The sequence below is a fragment of the Heptranchias perlo genome, unplaced genomic scaffold (assembly GCF_035084215.1).
Source record: "Heptranchias perlo isolate sHepPer1 unplaced genomic scaffold, sHepPer1.hap1 HAP1_SCAFFOLD_513, whole genome shotgun sequence".
NCBI lineage: Eukaryota > Metazoa > Chordata > Chondrichthyes > Hexanchiformes > Hexanchidae > Heptranchias > Heptranchias perlo.
The window spans coordinates 76689-89609 of record NW_027139530.1 but is presented as its reverse complement, the minus strand read 5'-3'; the positions used below and the strand labels follow the sequence as shown (position 1 = coordinate 89609).

At 42.6% G+C, this 12921-nt stretch overlaps 4 non-coding genes across 4 annotated transcripts; 2 read left to right on the top strand and 2 right to left on the bottom strand.

Annotated features, from left to right (window-relative positions):
- Positions 1–2274: 2274 nt before the first annotated feature.
- trnar-acg (transfer RNA arginine (anticodon ACG)) lies at positions 2275–2347 on the bottom strand. Its single transcript has one exon. It is a non-coding gene; the product is annotated as a tRNA-Arg (tRNA).
- Positions 2348–5016: 2669 nt separating this feature from the next.
- On the top strand, positions 5017–5108 carry trnar-ucu (transfer RNA arginine (anticodon UCU)). Its single transcript is given in 2 exon segments — positions 5017–5053; positions 5073–5108. It is a non-coding gene; the product is annotated as a tRNA-Arg (tRNA).
- A 1588-nt stretch (positions 5109–6696) lies between these two features.
- trnaw-cca (transfer RNA tryptophan (anticodon CCA)) lies at positions 6697–6768 on the bottom strand. The gene has a single exon. It is a non-coding gene; the product is annotated as a tRNA-Trp (tRNA).
- A 5615-nt stretch (positions 6769–12383) lies between these two features.
- On the top strand, positions 12384–12468 carry trnak-uuu (transfer RNA lysine (anticodon UUU)). Its single transcript is given in 2 exon segments — positions 12384–12420; positions 12433–12468. It is a non-coding gene; the product is annotated as a tRNA-Lys (tRNA).
- Positions 12469–12921: the final 453 nt, after the last annotated feature.

The window sequence follows — 12921 nt, the reverse complement described above, 5'->3', positions numbered from 1 at the left end:
TACACACCCACAGTTCATATATAAACATCACACTCATATATACACACCCACAGTTCATATATAAACATCGCACTCATATATACACACCCACAGTTCATATATAAACATCACACTCATATATACACACCCACAGTTCATATATAAACATCACACTCATATATACACACCCACAGTTCATATATAAACATCACACTCATATATACACACCCACAGTTCATATATAAACATCGCACTCATATATACACACCCACAGTTCATATATAAACATCACACTCATATATACACACCCACAGTTCATATATAAACATCACACTCATATATACACACCCACAGTTCATATATAAACATCACACTCATATATACACACCCACAGTTCATATATAAACATCGCACTCATATATACACACCCACAGTTCATATATAAACATCACACTCATATATACACACCCACAGTTCATATATAAACATCACACTCATATATACACACCCACAGTTCATATATAAACATCACACTCATATATACACACCCACAGTTCATATATAAACATCACACTCATATATACACACCCACAGTTCATATATAAACATCACACTCATATATACACACCCACAGTTCATATATAAACATCGCACTCATATATACACACCCACAGTTCATATATAAACATCGCACTCATATATACACACCCACAGTTCATATATAAACATTGCAGTCATATATACACACCCACAGTTCATATATAAACATCACACTCATATATACACACCCACAGTTCATATATAAACATCACACTCATATATACACACCCACAGTTCATATATAAACATCACACTCATATATACACACCCACAGTTCATATATAAACATCACACTCATATATACACTCCCACAGTTCATATATAAACATCACACTCATATATACACACTCACAGTTCATATATAAACATCACACTCATATATACACACCCACAGTTCATATATAAACATTGCAGTCATATATACACACCCACAGTTCATATATAAACATCACACTCATATATACACACCCACAGTTCATATATAAACATTGCAGTCATATATACACACCCACAGTTCATATATAAACATCACACTCATATATACACACCCACAGTTCATATATAAACATCACACTCATATATACACACCCACAGTTCATATATAAACATCGCACTCATATATACACACCCACAGTTCATATATAAACATCACACTCATATTTACACACCCACAGTTCATATATAAACATCGCACTCATATATAGACACCCACAGTTCATATATAAACATCGCACTCATATATAGACACCCACAGTTCATATATAAACATCACACTCATATATAGACACCCACAGTTCATATATAAACATCGCACTCAAAAATACACACCCACAGTTCATATATAAACATCACACACATATATACACACCCACAGTTCATATATAAACATCACACTCATATATACACACCCACAGTTCATATATAAACATCGCACTCATATATACACACCCACAGTTCATATATAAACATCACACTCATATATACACACCCACAGTTCATATATAAACATCGCACTCATATATAGACACCCACAGTTCATATATAAACATCGCACTCATATATAGACACCCACAGTTCATATATAAACATCGCACTCATATATAGACACCCACAGTTCATATATAAACATCGCACTCATATATACACACCCACAGTTCATATATAAACATCACACTCATATCTCCACACCCACAGTTTATAACAGAACAGCTAACTCCTAATCCACACCCAATTTATATTTACCCAAAGTCCTGTTCACAGCTCTCACCAAAGTCTGAACACTGAAAGTTTAACTGTTTTCCAGATACTGTCCGTCCTACTTTGTAATTTTAGCATCGGATTTTATGCAGACCGACAAAGGGAGCGGGATAGCGGTCCTGGCGGTGAATGCTGCTTCGAACGGAAGTCTCGGTGTCCAGGAGCTGGCGGGGATTGGAAAGCTCTTGTGTCACACGAAGTGTCTGAAAGGCCCGGATACACCTGAAGGTTATCAGTGCGGTGCCCACACCTCGTGCTGTAATGTTAGCGAGCCGGACATCAACTTAAAAGGCGGCGTGTTCGAAACACGTTGTGGTCACAGTTTCATTCTGTACATAACTGATTGAAAATTATTCTTTGCTGATTCACCATAAACAATATTTTATTATGATGTTTGATTCTGAGTTCCCCAGTGTCAGAGGGAAAATTGCATAAATCCGAGCCAGGTAGGAGTCGAACCTACAATCTTCTGATTCGTAGTCAGACGCGTTATCCATTGCGCCACTGGCCCAGCTGTTGACTGATCTGTTTTATTTCATTTTTCATTCAGAATCAACCCACAGATTGACACAGAGAGATAAACACAGTGAGAGATACAGACAGTGTCGGTAAACACAGCGAAATGGACAAGAGATATAGAAATGTGCCAAACGGCCTCAAACTCCACCAGACAGTGGCGGGTATCTGACAGGTATCAGTGAGAGGAGGTGGTGAAGTTGCAGTTTGATTTGGCTCCGTGGCTGAGCTGCTCAAAGTGCCCGTTTGGTCGGGGCATTTTTTGTCTTCAGCCTCCTCTGTGATATTTACCCAATTTGTGAATTAAGCAACAAAATAACACAGAGCGGTATTTGTATTAGTTCCGGAGCCAACAAGGAAAGGATTCCAGATCTGCAGTATGTAAGTGTTCCTGCATTGTACAGGCGGACCTCTCATACAATGTGTCCGAAACACCTTTTGAGGATATTGCTCCAGAGGGCTGATTGTACAAACTTCTTTACTTACAACCAGCAACCGAATCTCTATGAAGAGTTGCGAAGCGAAGCTGGTTTCAGAGCAGTTTTCGCTGTTCAGCTTTTGTAAAATTGGTTGAAACTCATTTTGAACACATCTGAGTATCAATGAGAAGGTCAGGCACAGGATTGTTGGGATGGAACCGTCTCTAACAATAAGTACAAAGTATAATTGATTATAAAGTGAAAAAGCCAATCCAATCTCTCAGTCTCTCTGTCACTTTCTCGGTGAGTGAACGTAAACCAGCAGAAGAAGCTAAAAAAAAGAACTGAGTAGTTTTGTTTCTTTCCTTTTCCTTCGGGCGAGTACAGTTGAAGAGAATGATTTCTGTTTGCTGCTGGACCAATAACTGGAATGAGCAGTGTATCTGGTTCCCATGGTACCCAGTGAAATATCCACGTTTCTATCTCCCATTTACACTGATACCTTCCTTCCTCACTAATTATAGGAAACTTTTGGTCAGGTTCAATCACATTTCAGAAGTCCAGAAGCGCAAAGGAAGGTCGAAACCTCATGGTGACGTAACCTACAGGCGAGGGAGGTTTGCAGGTTTACCTGGAGCTGTAAATGGATAAACTCCTTCCAATGTACAAACTCCCCTCACCAACAGTAATTCAATTCTAACTGATCTGAGACTTTGGTCATTTATGGTGATTATACTTTGTGGAGTTAAAGCAGCAGTGAAATCCGTTGTGTGTTATATACATAGCCGTTCAGTCAATATAAAACATTGTCATCCGACCCACCATGAGCAATGCCACAGGGGGTATGTTAGGTCACGGACAGTTCCGCCTCCAGCAGTTGTTCTCTCGGTCACACATCCGGCATCACCTCTCGGTCTCACACTTCAGAGTCACGCCTGAATATAAACACATTTCTGTTTCACACTTTAACCTGGAGGTCAACAAATCACAAGTCAAGAGGAAAGGAACAAACAAATCAAATATTTAAGAACGTTAACGGATAGAAAATTCACCATCAATGACTGAGGAAAAAATGAAGCAAACGGATCAAGATGAACAATTAACAAAAGGTAACAATTAAAGAAAGGAGAAGGGGAACTGATCATATCGCCCCAAATAGTTTTTGAAAAATCCTTTCGGTTTACATCTTAGTTTCTCCGTTAAGTTGGGGATGTACAACTAGAAATATTTTTCTTAACATCATAAAGACAATTAGAATACAACTTTCACAAAGTAGGCCTTAATCTGACTTATACGATAGCGTGTTATGTGTTTGTAAAATCTACAATTTTTTTACCATTCTTTAAGTTTAGAGGGATGCTCTGAATATATGATCTACATTGAAACGTAAGTGGATTAATACAATAAAATGTGGAAATTTTTTTATGAACATGAAGAGCTGCTTTTCCATCTAACAGATCGCGATATATTTATTTATGCAACTGTCATTTGTGAAATGATGGAATGTATTTATTTCTATATCTGTACGGGTAAGGAAATCCCCACTGGATCATTTCCAGGAACCAGTCAAGTACTTAAATTAGTTTGTCAAACCCAAAACTCCCGTTGGGAATTGCTGATTGAAAATTTAAATGGAAATCGAGACCATCACAAGGTATTGGAACAAATATACCCGCTGAGGTTTCGGGGTTGTTACTGATTTATTTCTATCACTGAGTAACCTATTTTAAACAGGGTGAAACTACAAATCTAATGATAAGGGTCTGGGTTGGAGAAGGAACAGATGAAAGTATCAAATTTAATTACACTGATTCCACAAACACTGCACACCACATCCCTTAAACATTGTAAACTGTTTCTACATAAAACTGGAGAGGGTGTAAATAGAAAGTAACAGAACAAAAAGCTCATTAATGCATCAAATTTAGTTTTGATATTGTTGCACCAACACTGAACATCCCATCGCTAAAACACTGTCCCGATCTAAAATCAGTCGGCAGGACCCTGAGACACAGTGAAAATGTTGTGATTTCAACCTGGTTCAAAACACGCAGCCTTCTGATGTGGAGTCAGACGCGACTGTTCTTGCACCAGGCCCACAACAAGCGGCTGGAGCCGGATCCATTGGAGGGCGATCGGTGCAGACTGCCGCCGCGGCTCTCGGAATGTGAGAGGCGGAAACAGGAGCAGCCTGACCGCCTCAACCACAGCACAGGATCCCCGCTCTCCGTCAAATTCTATCGCTGACTCTGTGGCGCAATGGACAGCGTGTTGGACTTCTATTTCGTGGTTGGAGGAGACATTCAAAGGTTGTGGGTTCGAGTCCCACCAGAGTTGGATTTTAGTTCACGGATCGGGAGCTGGGAAGTGAAATTTTGCAGCAAAACCGCAATAGAATCATGAATGTCCGTCAAGGATGTGAAACTGCCCCCGACACTTCATCTGACACAGGTGGCTCCAGTCACACCCGGATTTATGATTCTAAATCCACTCTGAGCTGGATTGGCAAAACACTCTCAAGGAGGAGACTCAACATCTGCTCAGACCGAAAGTCAATCTGCTGGACTTCCGGCTCTGTCAGACTGAATGTTCCTTCAGACAGGTTTCTAACTGAACACATGCATCCTGCTGCCGTGTGAGCATTGGTGCTGGAGGGGGAGAATTCTTGCTTGCAGTAATTCTATTCCTGTAAAACTAGCTCCTGAAGTTTAGGATGGAAAGTATCCTGGCTGAGCGGTCGAAGGCGCTGGTTTAAAGCTCCAGTTAAATCCCACGATTTGTAGATGGATCAAAATCATAGTTTGTGTCTCCAAAACCGCAGCCTCCCTCCTGTAAACAAGTAATACTGAACATCTCATCTGCTATTGCAACAGCGTAATCCGGAGGAACCACATGGCAATTCAAATAAGATGCATTTTGGAACAAACCATTTGTACCTTCAACTCCGGTCGAAATGTTGACAAGCAAAAGGATTGTTTGATCTCGCTGAGACTCGAATTAACAACCTCGGTATTTCCCGACCCTGTCCTGTCAGATAAGGACCGCGCACTGACCGATTGCGCCGCTGGAGCCCGGTCACTCTGATCACCTGTCCCACTCTGCTGGAAAGAATCTTCAGGTGAGAGGCCCGAACCTGTGGAAACGTGTCCAGTCACTGTGATGAAACTAATATCTGCACTTCCACTTTCAGCTTCTTTCACATCCTCTGCTCCATCGCACGACAATCGGGTTTTCTGCGAACAGGTCAAAATGAACATTGCCAGAAATTCTCTCAACAGTGAGATTTGAACCCAGCGCCCACGCAGTGATTGGATTTATTGTCTTAAAGCAGTGAGCTCCGTTCGCACAACGCCTTGCCAGTCTCTCACACTTTGTTTAATGCCCAAATAAATAAATTGGAGCCAATTGACCGCATTTACGCCGTGCTGGGGTTGTTCTCCTCAGAGCAGAGAAGGTTCAGAGGAGATTTGATAGAAGTGTTCAAAGTCATGAAGGGTTTAGATAAAGTTAATAAAGAGAAGCTGTTCCCATTGGCGGAAGTGTCGAGAACCAGAGGACACAGATTTGAGGTGATTGCAAAAGAACCAAAGGCGACATGAGGAAAATCTTTTTTACGCAGCGAATAGTTATGATCTGGAATGTGCTGCCTGAAAGGGTGGTGGAAGCAGATTCAATCGTGGCTTTCAAAAAGGAATTTGATAAATACTTGAAGGGGAAAATGCAGGGCCCCGGGGAAAGGGACGGGGAATGGGACCAATGGGATTGGTCTTACAAAAGGCAGGTAAGGGATTGATGGGTTGAATGGCCTCCTTCTGTGGTGTGTTCATTCTGTGATAAATATTATTTTACACACAGTGAACAGACCATCCCTGAAAGACTGCCCCGCGATAAAACAGAGTGACACTGAAACGTTGTGAAAATGCAATGACCCCGACGTGATTCGAACACGCATCCTTCTGATCTGGAGTCAGACGCGCTACCGTTGCGCCACGAGGTCCACAGCGCCCACCTGGAGCCGGATCCATAGGAGGGAGATCGGTACCGACCGCCACAGGGACTCGAAGAGGCGGAAGCAGCAGCAGCAACAGCGCAGGAGCCCCGCTCTCCAATCCAGCCGTTCCCAGCGGAGAGCTGCCAGTCCCGGCCTGAGCCCTGTCTGGGAGCCGCCTGCCATTCAGTCTTTACAGAACGGGACCGATCCAGTTTCAGCTCACACACAAGCTCAGGAATCCCACTCCTGACAGATTCACTTATTTAAACCTTGTTTAGATTCAGTGAATTGGGATTTAATTCAATCCTCATCTGCCCTCCGCTCTGTCAGTTCAGGACTTTATTTAAACCGATACTTGGAGCTCTGTTTTCAGGGTGCCGGCTGTTTCAGCATTTCTCAGTCCCACCACGAACGCTTTTTGCTGCTAACTTCTGCTTAATACAAAGTTCCCAGGAACGAGGGGATTTCTACTGAGTACTGAGTTCGAGTTAAGGAACAATAGAGGTCCGATTACAATACTTGGTGTATTCTATAGGCCACCAGCTGGTGGGACCGATGTGGAGGAGCAAATTTGCAGGGAAATTACAGAGAGGTGCAAAAGCCATAGAGTAGTGATAACAGGGGATTTCAACTATCCTAATATAGACTGGGATAACAATAATATAAGGCGCAAAGAAGGTGAAGAATTTTTGAAATGTGTTCAGGATAACTTTCTCGACCAGTACGTTTCTGGCCCACTGAGGAAGGAGGCATTGCTGGACTTGGTGCAAGGGAATGAGGCGGGCCAAGTGGAGCAAGTGTCAGTGGGGGAGCATTTAGGGAGCAGCGATCAGTATCATAAGGATTAGACTATCTATGGAAATGGACTCTGTCCACTCTAAAGTAAAAGTACTCAATTGGAGGAGGGTCAATTTCAGTGGGATGAGATCAGATCTGGCCCCGGTAAATTGGAATTAAAGATTGTCAGGCAAAACTATAATTGGACAGTGGGCGCCTTTTAAGAAGATGATTCGGGGATAGAGAAGGTACATTCCAACGAGGTAGAAAGGTAGGGCAACTAAGGACAGAGCTCCCTGGATAATAAGAGAAATAGAGAGTAAGATGAAGCGGGAAAAAGTGGCCTATGACAGGTGTCAGGTTGATAACACAAGTGCCAACCAGAGAGAATATAGAAAGTTCAGAGGGGAAGTGAAAAAGGTAATAAGAGGGGCAAAGAGAGAGTATAAGAATAGCGGAAAACATAAAAGGGAATCAAAAAGTCTTCTACAGACATGTTAACAGTAAACGGGTAGTAAGAGGAGGGGCGGGGACGATTAGGGACCATAAAGGATATCTACGCATGGATGCAGTGGGCATGGCAGAGGTACTAAATGAGTACTTTGCATTGTTCTTTACCAAGGAAGAAGATGCTGCCAGATTCTCGGTAAAGGAAGATATAGTTAAGATACTGGATGGGCTAAAAAATGAGAAAGAAGAGGTACTAGAAAGGCTTGCTGTACTTAAAATAGATAAGTCACCTGGTCCGGATGGGATATACCCGAGGATGCTGAGGGAAGTAAAGGGGGAAATTGCAGAGATACTGGCCATAATCTTCCAGACATCCTTCGACATGGGAATGGTGCCAGAGGACTGGAGAATTGCAAAGGTTACAACCTTGTTCAAAAAAAGGGTGTAAAGATAAACCCAGCAACTATAGGCCAGTCAGTTTAAGCTCGGTGATGGGGAAAGATTTAGAAATGATAATCGGGGATAGAATTAACAGTCACTTGGACGAGTATGGATTGATTAGGGAATTCCAGCACTGATTTGTTAAAGGCCAATCGTGTTTAACCAACTTGATAGAGTTGTTTGATGAGGTAACAGAGAGGGTAGATGAGGTCAATGCAGTTGACGTGGTGTATATGGACTTTCAAAAAGCGTTTGATAAAGTGCTACATGGCAGACGTGCTATCAAGATTACGCCCCATTGAATACAGGGGGCAATAGCAACATGGATGCAGCACTGGCGAAATGACAAGAAACAGAGAGTTGTGATGAACGGTTGATTTTCGGGCTGGAGGGAGGTGGGCAATGGTGTTCCATAGGGGTCGGTGCTGGGACCACTACTTTTCTTGATATATATTAATGACTTGGACTTGGAAGTAAAGGGTACAATCTCAAAATTTGCAGATGACACAAAACTTGGAAGGGTAGAGAACAGTGAGGAGGATAGACTTGAAGAGGATATGGACACGCTGGTGGCGTGGACGGACACGTGGCAGATGAAGTTTAACACGGAAAAATGCGAGGTGATGCATTTCGGTGGGAAAAACGAGGAGAGGCAATATAAACTAGAGGGCACAATTCTAAAAGGGTTGGAGGAACAGAGGGACCTGGGGTTATACGTGCACAAATCGTTATATAAACTCTGCTGAGACCACATTTGGAGCACTGCATTCAGTTCTAGGCCCCACACCTCAGGGAGGATATATTGGTCTTGGAGGGGGTGCAGCGCAGATTCACCAGAATGATACCGGGGCTAAAATGGTTAAATTATGCGGAAAAATTGCATAGGAAAGGTTTGTATTTCCTTGTGTATAGAAGATTAAGTGTTGATGTATTCCAGTTGTTGATGGTGATTAAATGAGCCAATGGTGTGTGTGTGAGCTGTGAGACAGCTTGAAATCCCAATCCTCTCCACCACTGGGGACTGAGTCTTCCAACATACAGGGATTTTCAGTCGTGCAAGTTTCATCCACAGTTTCTGCTTTTCATTTCTCCGACCTGCTTGTTGCGCCTTTCCCTTCAATTCAGGACTTACAGGAAAAACTCGATTTTGCCATCAATTTTCGGGTCACGTGGTGAGATTTCAAATAATTGAAATCGACCCTAATCAACCCCAATTGATTTTTTTGAAGAGGTGACTAAAGTAGTGGTAAGGGGCATGTCAACGGATGTTATTTATATGGACTTCCAAAAGGCATTTGATAAAGTCCCACGTAAGAGACTGTTAGATAAGATAGAAGCCCATGGAATCGAGAGAAAAGTACGGACTTGGTTAGGAAGTTGGCTGAGCGAAAGGCGACAGAGAGTAGGGAGAATGGGTAGGTGCTCACATTGGCAGGATGTGACTAGTGGAGTCCCGCAGGGATCTGTCTTGGGGCCTCAATTATTCACAATATTTATTAACGACTTGGATGAAGGCATAGAAAGTCTCATATCTAAGTTTGCCGATGACATAAAGATTGCTGGCATTGTAAGCAGTGTAGATGAAAATATAAAATTACAAAGGGATTTTGATAGATTAGGTGAATGGGCAAAACTGTGACAAATGGAATTCAATGTAGGCAAATGTGAGGTCATCCACTTTGGATCAAAAAAGGATAGAACAGGGTACTTTCTAAATGGTAAAAAGGTAAAAACAGTGGATGTCCAAAGGGACTTTGGGGTACAGGTACATAGACCGTTGAAGTGTCATGAACAGGTGCAGAAAATAATCAAGAAGGCTAATGAAATGCTGGCCTTTATATCGAGAGGACTAGAGTACAAGGGGGCAGAAGTTATGCTGCAGCTATACAAAACCCTGGTTAGACCGCACCTGGAGTACTGTGAGCAGTTCTGGGCACTGCACCTTCGGAAGGACATAATGGCCTTGGAGGGAGTGCAGCATAGGTTTACTAGAATGATACCCGGACTTCAAGGGTTAAGTTACGAGGAGAGATTACACAAATTGGGGTTGTATTCTCTGGAGTTTAGAAGGTTAAGGGGTGATCTGATCGAAGTTTATAAGATATTAAGGGGAACAGATAGGGTGGATAGAGAGAAACTATTTCCGCTGGTTGGGGATTCTAGGAGTAGGGGGCACAGTCTAAATATTAGAGCCAGACCTTTCAGGAGTGAGATTAGAAAACATTTCTACACACAAAGGGTGGTAGAAGTTTGGAACTCTCTTCCGCAAACGGCAATTGATACTAGCTCAATTGCTAAATTTAAATGTGAGACAGATAGCTTTTTGGCAACCAAAGGTATTAAGGGATATGGGCCAAAGGCAGGTATATGGAGTTAGATCACAGATCAGCCATGATCTTATTTAATGGCGGAGCAGACACGAGGGGCTGAATGGCCTACTCCTGTTCCTATGTTTCAATATCGTCACCAACACGTTTGACGAATGCAAAGCGGCTTCTATCGCGGTTTTGCTGCACAACTCGTTCAAAGATACTGTCGGTAATTGGAGGGTCTTTCAAGTCATGACATGAACATTACAGTTCGCACTGCCATTTTCCCCAAGATGCTTCAGATTCATGTGGAATGATTTTGGTCTGGCGGTTAAATCAGTTCCCTCTTCACAAATCCGCCTTAAAACCCGTGTCTTTTAATATTTTTGCTAACTGATACCAAATCGGTTTGCCCTGTACTGTACATTACTTTCTAAATATTACAGATAAGCAGAGCACTTGAGCTGTCACAGCTGTGACTTTGACTTTTCTCCCTCTCCTCTCGATCTCCCCGGTAACTGCCACTAACCACAATCTTCTCTCACACTTCTCCGTCAGGAAGTTCCGAACCTCGGTTTTCAAATGAAATAACGCCCATCTCTCCAATCACCGACAGCCCAGAGAGAGTTTCATAATTTCAGCTCCCAATTTCCCCAAATCCTCAAAGTAGCATGAAAATAATTGTCCTTAAGTTAATAATAATAATATAATTAAAAGTTCTTATCGTCTGGGGTTTTGTTTCAGATTCCACGGCTTTTAAAGGTCACTGCGGATGTTTAACGAATCGCCTCTTGTTTGGAGGTTTCTGTGTGGGAAAGATCAGGAAGTGATAATTGAGAGACCGAGGATGAAGCTGTTTGATGGGAGCACTGGGGACACAGACCGTGCGCGGCTCCAGTGGAGCAATCGGTCAGCGCGCGTTATTTCTACAATAATTATACACTCGAGAAATGCTGGGGTTGTGAGCTCCAGCGCCATCTAAAGTAGTTGAACCTTCGAAACATTTTGACTGGAGTTCAAGGTACAACCGGTTCCATAACACATCGACTTCTTCCTGTCCCCATGTGGGCACTGAGGCTCCTCTGCCCTCCCGTCTTGCAATAGCAGGTGAGAGTTTATTTGTTTATAGGAGGGAGAGGGGGCGATTGGCGAGAGCTGAAATGGTAAAGCGGCCGGCACGACATCTTTAAATCTGAAGAACCAAACACACAATTCTTCTTTCTGTGAAGCAGGGATTCATCGGTTTGAAGTGTCGTGTAGGGAAAATTCGGGAGGCAAATCTGCTGCCTGGTGTCACGGTGTAACGGGTGAAATTATTCAGCTTTCAATTGTTGATCGGCTGAAATGTCGAGAGGCCTTTTCCAGCTTCCGTGTGGAACAAGTTCAGCTTTTGAGCCATTGGGTAAAGTGTTTTATTTTTATTTGCTGCGAACGAATGACAAGACATTTTGTACAGACAAGAAGAATTGTAAAATCACGAGTTCTCTGTCCATGTTTCTTACATCATGTTCAACAGAAACAAGGATTCTCCTCAACATGTTGCTGAAAATTGTATAAAAGAGATGCTCCCCATCATTGGACAGCGACAGGGATAATTTTGAGTCCCACCATGAATCTGTATGATGGAAACTAATTTAACAGCGAGCCTGGATAGCTCAGTCGGTAGAGCATCAGACTTTTAAAACAGGTAGTGATCTGAGGGTCCAGGGTTCAAGTCCCTGTTCAGGCTAAAAGTTTTAAAACAGCTGGCAAGTTCTGCTTTTCCAGCGGACCAACATCAACGAAAGGAGCAAGAGTTGGCCATTCAGTCCCTCGAGCCTGATCTTCGACCTCAAATCCACTTTCCCGACCTATCCCCATATCCCTTGAGTTCCTTCGTGTCCAAAAATCTATCTTTCTCAGTTTTGAATCTATTCAATGGCTCAGCATCCACAGCCCTCTGGGGTAGAGAATTCCAATGGTTCACAACCCTCTCAGTGAAGAAATTATTCCTCTTCTCTGTACCAAATGGCCGGCCCCTTATCTTGGGATTATAACCATTAGTTCTGGACTCTCCAGCGAGGGGAAACAGCATCCCAGCATTTACCCTGTCAAGCCCTCGAAGAATTTTACATGTTTCAATGAGACCACCTCATTATTGTAAACTGCAGAGAATATAGGCCCATTCCACTCAATCTCTCCT